The 18,519-nt window shown below is 47.4% G+C and overlaps 2 non-coding genes across 2 annotated transcripts; both read left to right on the forward strand.

The window, feature by feature from the left end:
• Positions 1 to 8,828: 8,828 nt before the first annotated feature.
• On the forward strand, positions 8,829 to 8,900 carry Trnah-gug (transfer RNA histidin (anticodon GUG)). The gene has a single exon. It is a non-coding gene; the product is annotated as a tRNA-His (tRNA).
• Positions 8,901 to 9,179: 279 nt separating this feature from the next.
• On the forward strand, positions 9,180 to 9,251 carry Trnah-gug (transfer RNA histidin (anticodon GUG)). Its single transcript has one exon. It is a non-coding gene; the product is annotated as a tRNA-His (tRNA).
• The last annotated feature ends 9,268 nt before the right edge of the window (positions 9,252 to 18,519 follow it).

Genomic DNA, 18,519 nt, shown 5'->3' on the forward strand with positions numbered 1-18,519 from the left:
CTATCTATCTATCTATCTATCTATCTATCTATCTATCTATCTATCTATCTATCTATCTATCTATCTATCTATCTATCTATCTATCTATCTATCTATCTAGACGCCTACGACTTTGTGTTCTCCTGGCCGTTTCGTTAATGGGATATATATCGAAATTGCTATGGCCCAACATGACTGTATGATGAACATAAATGACAGGTAATAACATCAAAATAATGACATGTAATACATGTCATGATCTGCATGATTTACATGCCACGGTATTTGTGCTCTTGCGGCCATTTCGTTAACTTGCTAAATAACAAAATTCGTATGGCGTGACAAGAGCGTATGACGAGGGTAAGTGAGAGATCCTAACATGCAAATCATGACACGCATGTCATGTACAGCATGCTTTACATGACATGGTCTCGGGGCGCTCGCGACTGTTTAATTAAATGGATATATACCAAAACTGGTATCACAAAAGAATTCAGTATGACGAAAACAGAGGACAGGTGGTAAAATGAAGACCATGACACGCACGTCATAATCGGCACGACATATTTGCCATGCTTATGATGCACTCGCAGCAGTTTCGCCAGCTTCATCATCATCATCATCACCATCATCAGCCTGTCTACGCCCACTGCAGGGCAAAGGCCTCTCCCATGTTCCGCCAATCAACCCGGTCCTGTGCTTTCTGCTGCCACGTTATACCTACAAACTTCTTAATCTCATCTACCCACCTAATTTTCTGTCTCCCCCTCACGCGTTTGCCATCTCTTGGAATCCAGTCAGTTACCCTTAATGACCACCGGTTATCCTGCCGACGTGCTACGTGCCCGGCCCATTTCCGTTTCTTTTTCTTGATTTAAACTATGATGTCCTTAACCGCTAGCTTGACATGTACCAAATTTGGTATTGCGTGAAGCGACTGTACGACGAACATAAATGACAGGTTTAACACGACTATCGTGACATGCATGTCAAGTAGGGCATGATTTACATGCCCTACTAGCAACCTAGCTGTAAAACCAAACAAGAGGAAAAAGTGGCGCGCCTACTCGGTATACGTTTACGGTGGCGATCATAAGTGGGATTCGACACTCACCGAGACGCTGTTTTGCTCCTGCAAGGGCACCTGTGGCGGGAATGACTGGACGGCACTGCTGATCGGGAGAGGACTCCGCTTTTGGACATGCCAAGAGGCTTCCCGAGCGCACGATTGTACACATAATCCGATGGCGAGAAGTGCAGAGAACATAGCATCGGTTTCTCTGGCTCTTCTTCTGCCGTCTAATCATGGGCCCAGCGTTGAGCCATTGCGAACTACGGGGCTCATCGCACGGCACCACATGAAACGATACAATTCGGTTGACACTGCCGCTGTTGGGCCGTTTGCACAGCCGGCTCACGCCGTCGTCCACATCGCTTGCCTTCAAGCCGATATTTCCAGGGAGGAGAACGCGTTAGCGTATCATCCGCTGGTGAGCATGGACGAGGTGTCCAATGGGGTCTACAAATGCACCACGCAATGACGATGTATGTACAAGTCCCACGCTTTGGCGACTTGATCCCAAGAACCCCGGCGACGAGGTACGCGTTGAGTCCGGACAGTGGTCCGAAGGGTCGTTGACTTCGAAGATCTTCCATGACGGCCACTGTCTCGAGCACCTGGAAACGCTTGTGCTTGCGTTCATATTGTAGCGGGGTTGCAGCTATGACTGTGGGGAGGTGTGCGAAGAGGAGGCAGACGACGTGTCGGTGTTCTGAAGATACACAACCGCCATCTTGACTGCTGGACTATTCCATACTGTAAACAAGTTAAATATATTCGTAACATTTTGGTGGAGGTGCTGGGTACTACGAAAGACGGAACTCCGCAGCGGACGTGTCCTGGACGGCCTCAATATGTCAACAGAAAGCAACTCTGCTGCTGCCGCTTCGACCGTGACTCCGGTACAACCGGTACAGCCGGTACAGCCGGTCGTATTGACTCAACCGCGCGATCCCGGTAACTTCTGCGGCACCGACCACGTTGACGTCGATGACTGGATTGCGAAGTACGAGCGGTTTTCAGCGGTCTACAGGTGGGACCCTACAATGATGCTCGCCAACGTTGACTTCTATCTCTGCGGAACAGCAGGCGCGTGGTTTCAGGCTCATGAAGCTGACTTAACAAGTTGGGATGCCTGTAAACAGAAGCTTCGCGACCTATTTGGTAAAGCCGTCGGACGCCAGCGGGCCGCTTCTAAAGAACTCTCCTGTCGGGCACAAACTTCCACCGAATCATACGTCTCCTACATCCTTGACGTCCTGGCCCTTTGCCGTCGTGTCGACGCCAACATGTCAGAGGGCGACAAAGTAAGCCATTTGCTCAAGGGAATTGCGGATGACGCTTTTAATTTACTTGTGTCTAAAGACTGCTCAACCGTGGACGACATCATCAAAGAGTGCCGCCGGTTCGAAGAGCTGAAGAGTCGCCGCATTGCCCAGCATTTCATGCGACTTCCGAACACGGCCGCTACATCATCCTGCGAGGACCTTCAGCCGCCATGCGGTCAACCGCCTACCAACGAGAGCGTAGTTCGCATCGTGCGCCGAGAAATCGAGGCGGCGTCGCCATCATCTTTCCTGACGCGGCCATCTGATGATCCTCGACCAACGATCTCGTTGATCCAGCAGGTTGTGAGGGAGGAGCTTGCAAATGTCGGCCTGCAGCCGGTATGTTCGTTGACAGAACCTCGTGTCAGTTCCATAGCGCCTCCTCGTGCACCGGAAATGTTTCGCCGCTATCGTGACCGTGCCCAGTGGAGAACGCAGGACGACAAGCCGATCTGCTTTCGTTGCCACGGTGTAGGACATATTTCCCGCTACTGTCGTTCTCGCACCTTTCCATCTCGCTCGTTTGCTGGCTATCGACGTGACGACAACCACCGACCCCTGCATTTTCCCGCTCGTGACGGTGCACCATACTATGAGGCTCCGACGACATCGGTCCGACGCTCCAGCCGTTCGCCGGCTCTCCGCTCGACCGTACTTCAGCAACTACATGATGTACCAACGGCCGGCCATCTTGGTGTTGCCAGAACGTACGACCGTGTCCGCCGACGCTTTTTCTGGCCCGGCCTTTACCGTTCCGTACATCGTTATGTCGCTTCTTGCGAGTCCTGCCAACGCCGGAAAAGGCCAGCTGTGCACCCCGCCGGGCTCCTTCAACCTATCGACGTACCTGCTGAGCCTTTTTTTCTTGTCGGCCTCGACCTTTTGGGACCTTTCCCACTTTCTAACAACGGTAACAGATGGGTCGCCGTCGCTACGGATTATTCGACCCGTTTTGCCATTACGAGACCTCTCCCGAGCAGCTGCGCTACAGACGTCGCCGAGTTTTTGATACAAGACGTCATCTTACATCACGGCGCTCCTCGTCAACTTATCACGGACCGAGGTCGTTACTTTTTATCCAAGGTAATCGAGGACCTACTTCGGTCTTGTGCAACCAAGCACAAGCTTACGACGGCCTATCATCCCCAAACGAACGGACTCACAGAACGTTTGAATCGCACGCTCACTGACATGCTCGCCATGTACGTCTCGACTGATCATCGCGACTGGGACGTTGCGCTACCCTTTGTCACTTTTGCGTACAACAGCTCGCGCCACGACACTGCTGGATATTCTCCCTTTTACCTTTTGTATGGAAGAGAACCGACCTTGCCGTTCGACACGCTCGTACCCACCCCTGCCCACCTGTCCACCGAATATGCTCGCCACGCTATTAGCACAGCCGAAAAGGCCCGTCAGATCGCCCATCGACGCCTTTCGGACTCGCAACTCCGCCAGAAACATACATACGACAGTTGCCACCGGAACGTTCGCTTCAATCCGGGTGACCTCGTTCTGCTGTGGTCTCCGTCTCGGCATGTTGGCCTGGCCGAAAAACTTCTGCCCAAGTACTCCGGCCCTTACCGTGTGCTACGCCAGGTGACTGAGGTCACCTATGACATCGCCCCTCTGGACCATACGGCGCCCTCTACGTCTTCCAACGTCGTCCACGTCGCTCGCCTGAAGCCGTACCTTTCGCCCACCACCTGCTAACAAGCGCCGAGTCGGCGCTTTCGCCGCCGGAGGTCTATGTAGCGGGGTTGCAGCTATGACTGTGGGGAGGTGTGCGAAGAGGAGGCAGACGACGTGTCGGTGTTCTGAAGATACACAACCGCCATCTTGACTGCTGGACTATTCCATACTGTAAACAAGTTAAATATATTCGTAACAATATGAAGACTGGCCTTGGCGCGATGAGAACCTTTCCAGCGGCTCCGCCTCACGTTCACATCGCCGAGCATAGAGAGGTGTTCGCGATTGCCCCGTCGGGCTTCCGCGTTACGCCACGACGACAGGCCGCCTCGCTCACTCGACCAGGTTTACCAAGCACGTTGCAGGTATGCCGGGCTCGATGCTTCCGTGCAGTGCTAATACCAGTGGGAAAGGTTTCCGGCCGACAGGTCAACCTCAACGCACACCTGCGCCTGTCATTTTGTTATTTTTCAATCTAAACTTCACAAGCCACGCCACGAAACCAACGAAACTGCAACGCTGGAACGCGACGCTGGCGAAGTGGGCGAAGCATGCACGCTGTGCGCGGCGCAAAACCGAAACCACCACGGCCGCACGCAGCGCCATGCCGTTTTTTCTTCTTTTTTATTTTAGTTTTGTGTTAAATCTGTACTTCCTTGAGTGGCATGGCTTAAATAGGTGCCGAGTACTGTTTATAGATGTTTAAGATAAATTTCATCGGTCGTTTCTATTAGCAGCATTATATCACTGTCGACCAATTGCGGCCCGTCTGCGTTTGTGATCTTGTACGTCACGAGCGCCTAGTGCGGGAAAGCCGAGGGGGCATCAGCACCCATACTTTGTTTTTTTTTGCTATTTTCTCGCTTACAAAAGCTCTGCTCGCCGTAAAAATGGTACCATTGTGATCGCAATAAGATAATCTGCCATCGAAGCTCTACTTCCGGTTTCTCTTTAGTGTCCCTTTGACGCCTGCCGAGATCGCAGAGCAGCGAGTCTCCGGAGCAGCGGAATGGTCGACGCGCCGAAGCGCAACGTAAACGTCGGCAAGTCGGCAAGCGGACCCCGAGCTAGGGAAGCCCAACGCAAACGGCAACGTCGGCGGGAAATTGCTACGGATGAAACACGGTCTCGACATGCCGAAACCGCCGAAACGCAACGGCAGCGTCGGCAAGCAAACTTCGCCGTACGCAACGCCGACGTCGAAGCCAAGTGTCAGCGCAGGGACAGAAGACGAGAGTCCAACGCCCGCGCAGAACGGCTCGCAAGACAAGTTCAACGCCCGGTTTCTTTTTTCTATCGAGCGGCCGCGTCTGCACTCTACCCGAATTGTGTGAGCTTTATAATATATCATGGATCTCGTCCACAGGCTGCTGTTGGAGCCAATTATTCGCGGATTCCTTAGTAGAGCTCTTTCGTTTCAGACCTGAAAGTGGCACAAGGTCTCTCTAGCTTCTTTTTAATATAGCCATCTAAACCGCGAACACACTTGTGTTCTTATAAATCACAAGACCTCTTTCCTAACCAAGCACGTAAGTTTTTGTGAATAATTTTCACAGATAAGCAAAGACTCGCTTGCGCAAGACTATTTTCCGTGAATATACGCAAGCCCTTTTCAGCCCAACTTCTGCATGCAACCAATCCTCCTTGGTTACAACCTAGGAAAAAAAATCACAGCATATGCACGGAGTGAATGATGATGAGTGGGCGAAGCTGCGGAGGTTCGTCGGTAAACCCTGAATCTTCCGTGAATTCTGCCCAGTACATCATCACCGACGTGAGATCGGGCGCGTTTATACTAAAGGTTCGATGAGTCATGACGACTTGCCGCTCAGTTTAATTTTACATGTACGCTGTGAATTTTCATTGTTTAGAAAACCATTGCTTTAGAAAACATCTGGCGTCTTTCGTTAAGCAGCTGGCGTCTTTTCGTTTTGCTTTAGAAACATCTGGCGTTCTTGCGTTTTGCTTTTACAAAACATCTGGCGTCTTTCGTTGGTTTATTTTATCAATCAACGGCGTTTTGAACAAAATTTTTATTGTTTAATCACGCACAGGAGAAATCTCACCAGGCACTACCTTGGAGGTAAATAATGGCTGCTAATGGGAATAAGAGACAGAAGAAGTCGGCTTTTAGCTAACGCTGCGAATTTTTTATTGTTCAGCAACGCACAGGAAAAATCTCCCACCGGCACCACCTTGGAGGTCAAAGCGTAAGACTGGTTACGCACTACGACTACGACTACGAGGGACGAACGGGTGCCGCCTTAAGGAGCTTCGCCCCTAAAAATCACAGCATATCCACGGAGTGAATGATGATGAGTGGGCGAAGCTGCGGAGGTTCATCGGTAAACCGTGAATCTTTAGTGAATTCTGCCCAGTACATCATCACCGACGTGAGATCGGGCGCGTTTATACTAAAGGTTAGATGAGTTATGACGACTTGCAGCTCACTTTAATTTTACATGTACGCTGTGAATTTTTATTGTTTAGAAAACCATTGCTTTAGAAAACATCTGGCGTCTTTCGTTAAGCAGCTGGCGTCTTTTCGTTTTGCTTTAGAAACATCTGGCGTTCTTTCGTTTTGCTTTTACAAAACGTCTGGCGTCTTTCGTTGGTTTATTTCATCAATCAACGGCGTTTTGAACAAAATTTTTATTGTTTAATCACGCACAGGAGAAATCTCACCAGACACTACCTTGGAGGTAAACAATGGCTGCTAATGGGAATGAGAGACAGAAGAAGTCGGCTTTTAGCTAACACTTACACTTCTACTCCTACTAACGTTTCCTACTGGAACATGCCAATGGCTGCTAATGGGGAATGAGAGACAGAAGAATTCGGCATTTAGTTAACGCGCACGCTGCGAATTTTTTATTGTTCAACAACGCACAGGAAAAATCTCCCACCGGCACCACCTTGGAGGTCAAGATCTGGTACTAGCGTTACGACTGGTTACGCACTACTACGACTACGAGGGACGAACGGGTGCCGCCTTAAGGAGCTTCGCCCCTAAAATCAGCGCAACATCTTATTCGGGAGTTGTCTAAGTGATACACAAGTTCAGAATTTTCAAGCCAACTTTGTTATGAGTTACGAATCTCGGTGGTGGTGGCGGCGGCGTTGTACGTCGGAAACCCGCCGCCGGCGAGTGTACAGAAATGCGGCCCTCGAATATGCGCTGGCCGCACGCGTAATTGAGCGCGCCGTTTTCCAATAACTGGGTCTCTCTCGGTCGTAGGCTTGTCGGTGATCAGCCGCTTCCGATAACGCAATTGAGGACACTTGTATTTTGCTACATATCTTTGTTGCTGTATATGAACACATCAATGTCGCTGTTGTGCTGCTACGCACGTGGATGTAGCAGAGGCGTAGGCAGAAATTTTTTCGGGGGGGGGGGGGGGGGGCACGCGCCTGGTCTGACCTGGGGTCCGGGCAGGTAAGTGTGCTCGAGTGTCATTTCGTGCTCTGTATACCATGTCAGAAAAAAATTTTGGGGGGTAGCTGGCCACGATCCCGGTGTGCCCCCTCCCCCCCCCCCCGTCCCCTGCCTACGCCACTGGGAGGTAGGTCAAATGCCCGGCATGGGGGAAGGAAAGAGTTCAGAGGGAGCATTGCGCAATACGAAAGAAAGAAAAGAAAGAAAGAAAGAAAGAAAGAAAGAAAGAAAGAAAGAAAGAAAGAAAGAAAGAAAGAAAGAAAGAAAGAAAGAAAGAAAGAAAGAAAAGTAATAAGCCAGGCAAGCACACGCCAAGCTCCTTGCCCCCATTCTCCCGGTAAGGGCACGGCTCCTGAATTTATTTTAGGTTGTACCCTTCCCTAGAACCTTGTTGACTTGCGGCGTTGGCGCGCCGCCTTTCAGGTTCTTTCTAACGTTAGCCACCGTCTATAATGCCCCTTCTGGAGCTGCATCCCGTTATCACCGTAACGGACCTTTGGAATCGACTTTTCACAATGACAGAATTTTCCTGACGTGTGCAGTGCTCCATGACGGCTTTAAAGTTTGTTCTGTAGAGTGTTTTTATTCCACCAACACGAAATATTTCCACAACGACTTCTTAGGAAGTTTCCTCTTTGCACATTTGCTTTGTATACCACCGCTGATCTATCTATCTATCTATCTATCTATCTATCTATCTATCTATCTATCTATCTATCTATCTATCTATCTATCTATCTATCTATCTATCTATCTATCTATCTATCTATCTATCTATCAATCTATCTATCTATCTATCTATCTATCTATCTATCTATCTATCTATCTATCTATCTATCTATCTATCTATCTATCTATCTATGGTGTGCATGTTGTATTTTATAAAGCAGAGTCATGGTACCGTATGTATCATTTTCTTGCATTGAAATAGGAGCGCATAGCGAGTATTCAGGAAACATTGGCCAATGATAGTACTATGCTGGTAAATACAGTGTACTTCACACAATCTAAACAGTCCTTTCAAAAATTTTTTTATCCATCATTCGCATGCTGGATGGACCCCCATATTTGCAGCTCCCGTAGGATTTAGCGTGAGTGTTTTCTCTATTAACTTCTTTAGAAAACTGCGGACATATGAAACACTGTGACAGTGTAACGGGCGCGTGATTACAACACTGTTACTCCTCCGCTTGACGGATTTTATTTTGTTTAATTTCTTTTTTCTATCTCTCTCTCGCGCGCCGCTCACGGTGATCCAGTTTCTCACCCGCCGGCGGCGTTGTTCCGAGATACACTCCAGTTTTTTTTCCCCTCACATTCGTCCAGCCGGGCAGCCGTGATCGTATAGTGGTTAGTACCTTGCGTTGTGGCCGCAATAACCCAGGTTCGAATCCTGGTCACGGCAATTTTTTTTTAGTATCATTTCCTTTTTTTTTTTTTCAAAGAAAAAAAAAAAACGCTCTGCATTGCGCAGAAGACGACGGCCGGGTGACTGGCTCTCGTTTGCAGTTCTCACACACGCGCGTAAAATCTGCGGCTGATTCGAACCACCGCAATTCCCATAATGTTGCACTCACGTTACCTATTGTAGCCTGCATCGTGTGTCTCTTTCACAGCTGGGTCCAATTTCATCTCTCATTGATAGCTTTCATAATGGTGATCACCCGCTTCGTTTTTCCGGGCAGCCGTGATCGTATAGTGGTTAGTACCTTGCGTTGTGGCCGCAATAACCCAGGTTCGAATCCTGGTCACGGCATGTTTTGTTTTTTGTTTTCTTTTTCTTTAGTGTCGCTTATTTATATCCGTCTAAAACACACTATATCACACGAAGCAACATTGACGGGTAGCAGTTTCTTGTTTGAAGTTCTCAAACGGTCGTTCGCAACTTGCTACTTTTTCAAACAGCCAAGATTCACATAATTTTACTTTTACGTACTTATTCCACTCTGTGCACCTCCCATGTCGCTCCTCACGTTAGTTCCGATTGACAGCATCCGGACATTGATTACAGGATTAGACACTTTCGTTCTTCCGGGCAGCCGTGGTCGTATATAGTGGTTAGTACCTTGCGTTGTGGCCGAAATAACCTTCGAATCTGGTGACAATAAATTTTTATTTATTTTTTATTTTTTTCTTTACGCACGAGCAACCTTATTCGTCGAGCACGTGTGCTGGAATAATCTGTTAAATGCAGTAGATAATGGCTGTTTGAACATATTAATTTGTTTCATTATCTGACATCAGTGTGGAAACGTGAGTTCCTACGGCTATCGCTCATATTCATGAGATTATGCCTCGGTTTTTTTGGCCCGCGTCAGCCAGTTGGCGCGCGTGACGGTGCAAGTTGTAGCGAGCGCGGGCCAAGAAACCATCGTCAACTTATCGGCCTACCGCAGCAACGGAGCCGCCGAGTCGCGGCCGGCCGCAGCTGATTTCGTTCACTCAAACCATGGTTGAGGGCAGCATTCTCGCGGCGGGCGAATGCGCTAGTCACGGGGTTCTTTTTGTATTTCGCGGGCTTTCTTTGCAGCTTGGAAAAAATGGTATCCGCCTCGTGCGCTGCTGCTTTGAAACGGACAGGTGGCGCCATCTACGGCAAACGTGGCAAAACACAGATGTGCCGGTGGCGCCGGCTCACGGTTCACCACTGCAAACTAGGTTAATCACCATGGCGGACCGCAGTGATAAACGGTCGAAAAAGGCCACTTCTGTGTATTGTTGTGTTGGAGAGTGCCACAACAGCTATAAAAACACCGCAGGAAAGCTGCCAAAGGTGATATTCTACCGATTCCCCTGGAGGAAGTACGAAAATGACAGAAGAGGACAGTGGATCAGGGATGTGCAAAGAACAAGGTAAGCGGCCGTTCTCTTTGTTGCTCTCTGGTAGATTATTTTTATACGATATATTTCGTAATGTGATCAAATGTATTCCTTTCTTTTAGGCCGGAGAGGCAGCTGTGGCAGCCTGTGCGGGGCTGCCACAAACAAAAAGAGCTCCGCTGCGATGCACCCTTCTTATCTGCCAACGATGTTTCCGTCGTGCGGCGGAAGAAGCAACGGCGTTTAACCGCGAAAATAAACGAATTAAGGCTCGCGATCCTGCATTTAGAGAGCACTGAAACACAACCACAAAAACGCCCAACCTATTGACAATGCACGACCACAGCAAGGGTCCCACCAGCGCAACGCTGCGCTCGCAGCTCGTCGGCTCGTCTGAGCGCTCCGCGAACAGCCCTGCGCGCTGCTACGCTAACGAAAAAACAATATGAAAAAGCAGAGAAAGGTTAACTAGCGACATTGCTGAGCGGTGGAAGCAAGAAGAGGTGTTGCATCGTCGGTGTGGCGTATTGTCGAGAGATGGCGCCAGTTTGTTTTTGCGCAACGAAATTGCAAACTTCATTCAAAATGCATGGGATCCTATGGGGGGTTGGGAGAGGGTACACCCGCCTTAGCCGAGCGGTGGCGCCACCATACCGATGCACGAGGCGGATACGTGAGACTTTCTTTATCGCAAATAATGAAATTGGGGCTTCTGAAGGCGCTCTCGAACTTTGCAAGCCGCATTTATTGCCTACAGTCAATATTTAGCAATTTAATTAAATAATCCTAATTAACAAATGAGTTAATTACCAAACAAAAATTTGTCTGCAGTGCGCAAGGTGACTGTCAGTAATTTGCAAGTTATTTCACTCGCGTGCCTCTACTATTGTATTTTTAAACCCTTGGCTAAAGATAGCTGGGACACACGGTATATATCAACAGTACTGAAAGTTGGGCCAGTTGGTACTCATTCATGACTTCTTTTGCGCAAAACGTACACGGACACAAGGAAAAAAAGAGGCAGACTACACTCTATATATAGCAAGCTTCATAAACTGTGATGTGCGAGTTGTTTCATTTCGAAAGCCCTATTTCACGCCTGCCAGTGCAGTTGCGAGGTACCCACTACGCACACGGTCTCTTATACATTCGGATAAGTACGACTCGATGATGAAAGCCATCTTCTTCTTTTTTTCTTCTATTTCGCTATTGCTGCAGTCAGCGGCACAGCTAGCAGGATGGTGGTGGAATCTACCTACCTACCTACCTACCTACCTACCTACCTACCTACCTACCTTACCTACCTTACCTACCTACCTACCTACCTACCTACCTACCTACCTACCTACCTACCTACCTACCAGTGGCGTAGCCAGGAATTTTGTTCGGGGGGGGCTCACGTTGCAGCGCGACCTCCTCATTGAATTTTTAGAGCGACTAAGTATATGAATAAAATTTATTTATTTATTTATTTATTTATTTATTTATTTATTTATTTATTATATCCTCAAAGGTCCCATATGGGACTTTACATGAGTGGTGGGCGTCAAAAAATGGCGGTATCGATGAAGGTGTATGTTAGGATGTGGTTGAGTCTGCTTCCTGGATGGCATTTTTGAAGCGCGCAAAATCGCGGATGACTGCTGTTTCGTTCGGAAGGTCATTCCAGTCTCGGGTGGTGCGCAAAAAGAAGGGCTGCTGAAATGAGGTGGTGTGGGCACATGGCGGAATCACAGCATTTGGATGACTTGTGCGATGACCTCGATGGACCGGCTGGATGAGGTGGTTGTCACGCGGGGTTGAATAAAAGAATCTGTGAAAAAGGCAGAGACGTGCAATACGACGACGAAGAGCGAGGGTAGAAAGATTTAACTGGGATTTGAGGGCGGAGACGCTCGAGTAGCGGGAATAATCTGAAACAATGAATCTGGTTGCTCGGTTCTGTACTGACTCAAGTATTTCGATATGATTAGTTTGGTGGGGGTCAAAGACAGCAGCTGCATACTCAAGTTTTGGTCTGACAATGGTGTTATAAGCGAGTAGTTTAACGGAAGGTGGTGTCATGGAAATGTTACGGCGTGTGTACCCGAGAGCGCTGTTATCGGAGTGAATTATGTGATTTATATGGTCGCCCCAAGATAGGTTACTCGAAAGATGGACACGCAGGTATTTAATCGAGTCAGTAGCAGCTATATGACAGTTGTTCATTGTGTAAGTAGCCGGCGTGTGGTTTCGGCGACGATGGAAAGAAATTAGTAATGTTTTTTTCGCATTAAGGGACATCAACCAGGTGGTACACCACTGCTGAATGCGTGAGAGGTCATGCTGTAGAGAGGAGACATCGGTGGGGTTATTTATAGGGCGGTGAGGACACAATCATCAGCAAAAAGACGGATGTTAGATTCAACGGAAAGCGGAATATCGTTAATGTATATTAGGAATAAAAGAGGCCCTAGGACGATACCCTGGGGCACGCTGGACAAGACATGCGAGAGGTCGGAGGAGTGATCATTAACATGCACGAATTGTTTACGGTTTGTTAGGAATGCTTTAATCCAGTTAAAAACATGCCGATGAAGGTTTAGACGCGAGGTTTTTAGAAGGAGACGTGAGTGGGGTACCTTATCGAAGGCTTTTTCAAAATCTAAGAACAGTGTGTCAATTGGGATGTTACGGTCCATATGAAGGTGAATGTCGTGCAGGAATAATGTTAGTTGGGTCTCGCATGAGTGATCTTTACGAAAGCCATGTTGGTTTGGGTGAAAGAAGTTTACGGATGATAAAAATGTAGCAACATGAGAAAAGATGACGTGTTCCATGATCTTTGAACAAACACTAGTGAGCGAGATTGGTCGGTAGTAACCTGCAAATGAGCGGTCACCTTTCTTGAAGAACGGAAAGACCTTCCCAACTCTCCAGTCTAATGGGACTTCACCTGTGTCGGGTGACTGCTGAAAAATGATTGACAATATGGAACTACATACATGTTTAGTATTTTTCAGAATTTTGGCGTTTATGCCATCTATACCGCATGACGAAGAGTTCTTTAATTGGTTAATAACTTTTACAATTCCCTCTGAATGAATGTAATCTTTGGCATTGGTGGAAAAGCAAAATGCGGAAAATCAGGAAGTTCGTTGTTAGGTTCGTTAGTAAAGACTGAACAAAATGCAGAGTTGACGGATGGAACGTCGCAGTCGGCAACGGGGGATCCAGTAGTGTCACAAAGAGAGACTGTGGTTTTGTCGTCCGGTTTCATAATTTTCCAAAAGCGGCGTGGGTATGTACATGTATTACCATGTACATACATTGTCACTGGTATTACCATTAATATGTATTACCAGTGACAATTTGTATTAGATGCTGCAAATCACTTCTTGAATGCTGCCCTCTGTTAAGAACGAGTAAGAAATGTGTTTTTTCGTAAAAATATTATGTTGGCATGCCCGCAAAATCTTTCCAGGAATAACTGTCTTCAATCTTTTCAATATTTGTGTTTGTGTGTGTGTGTAACAGGTACGGCAAATATCACGTAAACTTCGGAACTGCATCAGCTTTGAACTGAAGAGGTGCCTGATAACAAAAAATGAAGTCCACGAAATAACCAGGATTTTAATGCGGATTGTTTATGCAAAATGTTCATCTTTTTGCACAAATGATGCGGCCAGGGAAAAGTAAGAATGGGAAAGTACACCTCGATACGGGCAAAATATAAGTCACCGGAAACAGTGCGCAGTATGCTTACGCAAAACTTCACAAATGTACATTTAAATATGCAATCAATAAACGGAACTAAGCAATGATCACTAAACATAATGATCACTATACATAACTGATACATAGCAATGATCACTATACATAACTGATATGTCCTTGGGCCAAGCTGCTGTCTCGGACGCACCATGTAAACAGAACTATAAAGGAAGAGCGCAGAAATAACGAAAGAAACTACTTCAAAACTGTTTTAAAAGTGCGAACCACTATTGTGCACTCAATTTAAAGGAAGGTTGCCGCTTCTAGTTCAAAAAGCAATGAAGAACAAAAACGACAAATGAAAGTAACAAACAATGCTGTTAGTACGGCTTCCCAATAGTTGAATTTGTTTGGTAACGCCGCGTATGCCAACCTCTCAGTGAACAAGGTGAAGCTGTCGATTGGCTGGTAATGTCCACCTGATGCCCGTATTCTTATGTTTATATTAGGTCACAGTGTTAACTGCTAAAAGGTACAAAATCTTCACGGCTTTAAAAGGTGGTGAACAATAATATTGCGTCAGAATTACGGGCTCATTGACCTGAACTCTGGAACAGTAGTGTCTTTTCCTTTCGTTTGCGCTCATTTTTGTCCTGCTCGGTATCAAAGGACAACGTGACCCGGCGAGGAAGCTTAGCGAAGCGGTCAATGACTTCCGACACGCTGATGTCGACATTTCTGTGGGCGTACAGAAGTGCCTGGCCAACCATGCGTTCCTCAGACATCGTGGAGCGTAAGTAGTTCTTAAGTAACATCATGCTTGAAAACCTTCCCTCTGCGCTGGCAGTGGTCACTGGAAGGGTGACTAGAATCCGGAGTAGCTTGTACACATTCGCACAGAACCTGCTGTCGCAATGAGAGAGGGCATCGGTTCCTGTACCGGGGCTCTGGCTTCGCTGCTTTGTTCGCCCACTTTGTCCACCATAGTCGCAGTTCTCCAAAACCAGCCCTCGTTTCGACGTCATGCGCAAAAATGGTCAAGAGATTTTCTGCTCCTTTCTCCCGATCATCTTGCATTGGTGGTATTGCGGATGATACAATTAATGAAAAGTCCTTTAGAAGTGTCCTGTGCTGTTCGAACCGTTGGTTTAACTGGGCTAGTACGTGGTTCATGAACGGAATGAACAGGGTTCTGCGAAAATATTCTTCCGCACTTTCGAATGCATTGCTCCCAAGGTTTTGCTTCCGGACACCGGCTCGACGGCTGGTGATCTCCACATTCAGTTTTTCTGCCAATGCCTGCATTTGTGCAAATATTTTTGAGAAAGAAACATTCGTGTTCTTGCGGTCACTTTCAATTGTCTGCTGTATCACTTCTATGTCGTCAATGGCAGCGCTCATGTCGATACTCCTCGTCTGCAGCTTCTTTGACAGTGGCAAAGTCAGTGCTAACACGTGTTCCGTCACACGCAGGCTTACAAGGAACGCTGGTGAAAAGAGTGCCAACATTAGACTGTTTGCCTGCATTCGACTTTCGCCATTTCCGTTAAACTTAATCTCCTCTAGTGCTGCGATGAACGGCTCAAAGAGGCTCACAAATGAAAGCACTGCATCGTGCTTCTTGGCCCAGCGCGTTTCGCATAGTCCCAAAAGGCGCTGCCTTGTAGACTCAGGACAGCTCAAACATCACTTTTCGCAAAACGTGTGAGCGGCTAGAAGATTTACGGAAAAAGGCTGACGTCGCCTTCAGAGTCCCAAAACAGTTTCGAATGTCTGTGATGGAGCATGCTGCACACACAACTAGATAAAGGGAGTGACACGCGCAGTAAGTACATAGAGTGCGGCTGGATATTTCTCACGGACAGCAGCTTGAACACCATTCGTTTTGTCGGCCATCGAACTTGCACCACCGTAGCCTTGACCACGGAGATGCTGCATGTTAATTCCCATTTCTATAAGGAGCCTTATGATGGTGTCGGCCAGGGCTCGGCCATTTGGTCGTGAATTGGCACAAAGCCTAAGAACACTTCTTCGATTCCGTTCGCATCCTTATTAAGGTACCTTGCACAAACAGTAAGCTGCTCGATACCCGCAACATCCGCCGTTTCATCAGCAAGTACGGAGAAGCAGCCTGCAGCGTTTACTTTTGCGACTAGGCTTTCCTTGATGATTGCAGCAGAGATTTCTATAATGTGATTTTGTACATATAAACTAAAATATGAGGCCTTATTTGGGCAATTTTCCAAATGCTGTTTTAGATCTGTGTCGCCACAATCCGCGCGCATGCGAAGCAGCTCTTTGAAGTTGCCTGTATTTGTAGAGGAGGCTGTGCTTGAATCTATGGGACCACTGTCTCTATGTCCACGGAGAGCCACACCTTGCCACCCGCAAAAGAGAACTGTCTCAACAATAGGCTGTAACTTCCTTCGGATCTCTCTTATTTGAATTTGCCTGCCATGGTCCAGCTGATCAACAACACTGGGCACACATCCTGAGAAGGTTTGAAGAAAACTATCGGCTACCAGATGAGCGTCAGTGTGATATTTAGTGACTTCATGTGCACCGAAGACTTCGAGGGCGTGCTTCCACTTTTGAAATGGATTGGATACGAGGGCCTTAGTGCGCGCATGTTGGCCCTTGCCAATCTCACTTCTGCTAAAAAGGACACACACTCGGCAAAACGCACCCTCTTGAAGCGCTGAGAAGCTAAGCCATCGGTACCTGTCCAGCCAAGCCACGTAAACATTCGTTTCTGCTTAAAATCGTTCATAAACTTAAACATATAGCATGGCGGAGGAATCCAAGGAGAAGCTAGCAGTTGATGTTTTGTGTCATCATCCACTTTTGAGCCATCTGTGTAGAGCCCGATATCAAACTTGCTTCTGCTAACATTTTGAGGGTCATAAAAAGATAAATAATTAAATAAATGATAATCAGGCTGAAGCCCAATAAATCCCACCACCCGGGTGACGCCGCTGGTTGTTGGTGTATGAGAGCACGAAAAATTTCGGGGGGGGCTGAAGCCCCATAAGCCCCCCCCCTGGCTACGCCCCTGCTACCTACCTACCTACCCACCCCTACCTACCTACCTACCTACCTACCTACCTACCTACCTACCTGAATGGACAATGAATCGGACAACTTCATGGTCGCAGGAAGAAGAGAAGGCGATCAAGTCCGACGGGCCGCCAGCCGACCTGCCCACATTGCCGGTATTGCCGCCTGAGGAGCTCTTAGCAGCTCTAGGAGTCTAAGGCATGGACCAAGGACTTTCAGGTACGTCCTACGGGTCACTCTGTTCCGCTTCGTTGTTTATCAGTACCGAGCAACCTTGGTATGCCAAGTCCAGTTCCAATGCTTCCATAGTGAGCTGCAAAGGAATACATCGATGAAGTCAAAGGAGCTGAGGGCAAGTTCCATAGACTTATGTGTATCGTTACTGGCGGTATGTTAGCGTACAGCGGCATCGTGTAGTTTAAGCATTATACTATTTTTACACGATCCAGCATAATAACAAGATTGATAACATGATTGATTGTAATACATTTTTTATGTATGTCGCTTGTTTTCACGCCCAACATCTCGTAGGAGCAATCACTTGTCACAGCTGACAAATGTCATGAGCTGGCACGTTTGGATTTCGTCTGGTATATGCATTCCTGAAAAATTAGAATAATTTTTTTAATCGATTCAGGGAGATTCTGACTCCCCTACGAGGCCCCGGCTACTCGTTCGCTCTGCGTTCAAAATAACGAGGAGCACTTCGGAATGAACACCACATTAAGGCACTCAAGAGTTCTGTCGAGTAGTTCCTTCGAGTATAGTGGCACAATGCAAAATTCTCAAGTCAGAACAACCAAGTTCGAGACAGTCAAGGAAAAAGAAAACACCCCAAAATACATGTCAAGTCATAGCAATATGCTGTGCACTACAGTGTAGTCAGAAACCTTAGTGTCGGGTCGAATATAAAGAGTGCTATATTAGTTGACAGCATACACACGCAAATACCTGTTAATTTCTTTGCCTTTCTACGGCCCTTATGTGTAGCGGTTCTTATGTACGCACAAAGAAATATGCGTCTATACAAAATGCATGACCCACAGCCTTAAGCCTTTCTGAGTGTTCTCACAGGGAAAAAAATAATAAATCATCGCGGACTTCGCCGTGTTTGAGTGCACCTGTGGTCTCGTTGAATACCTCACGTACAAGAAGAGCTCATATATTAGGAATCTGTTTGAATGTAACGATATGCAGAGTCGCAGCTTAGCCATTTCACCAGCAGCGTGGGGCTGGGAAGGCTGGGAGCTAGTGGCGTGCAGGCCGATATAACTGTGTATTAAGGGAGGCGCATGAAATGAATCGCTGTTGTGACAAAATTTATATCTGAAGTTTATTTACGCGGGGTGCATTCTTGCAGGGCATTGCATGTCTAGACTGCATTCAACCATGGATTATGGATGTTAATGGATTCGTGCGGGAAGAAAAGGTGGCGAGGTGAAGGGGAGTCGTGA

This window comes from Rhipicephalus sanguineus, chromosome 4, assembly GCF_013339695.2.
Source record: "Rhipicephalus sanguineus isolate Rsan-2018 chromosome 4, BIME_Rsan_1.4, whole genome shotgun sequence".
NCBI lineage: Eukaryota > Metazoa > Arthropoda > Arachnida > Ixodida > Ixodidae > Rhipicephalus > Rhipicephalus sanguineus.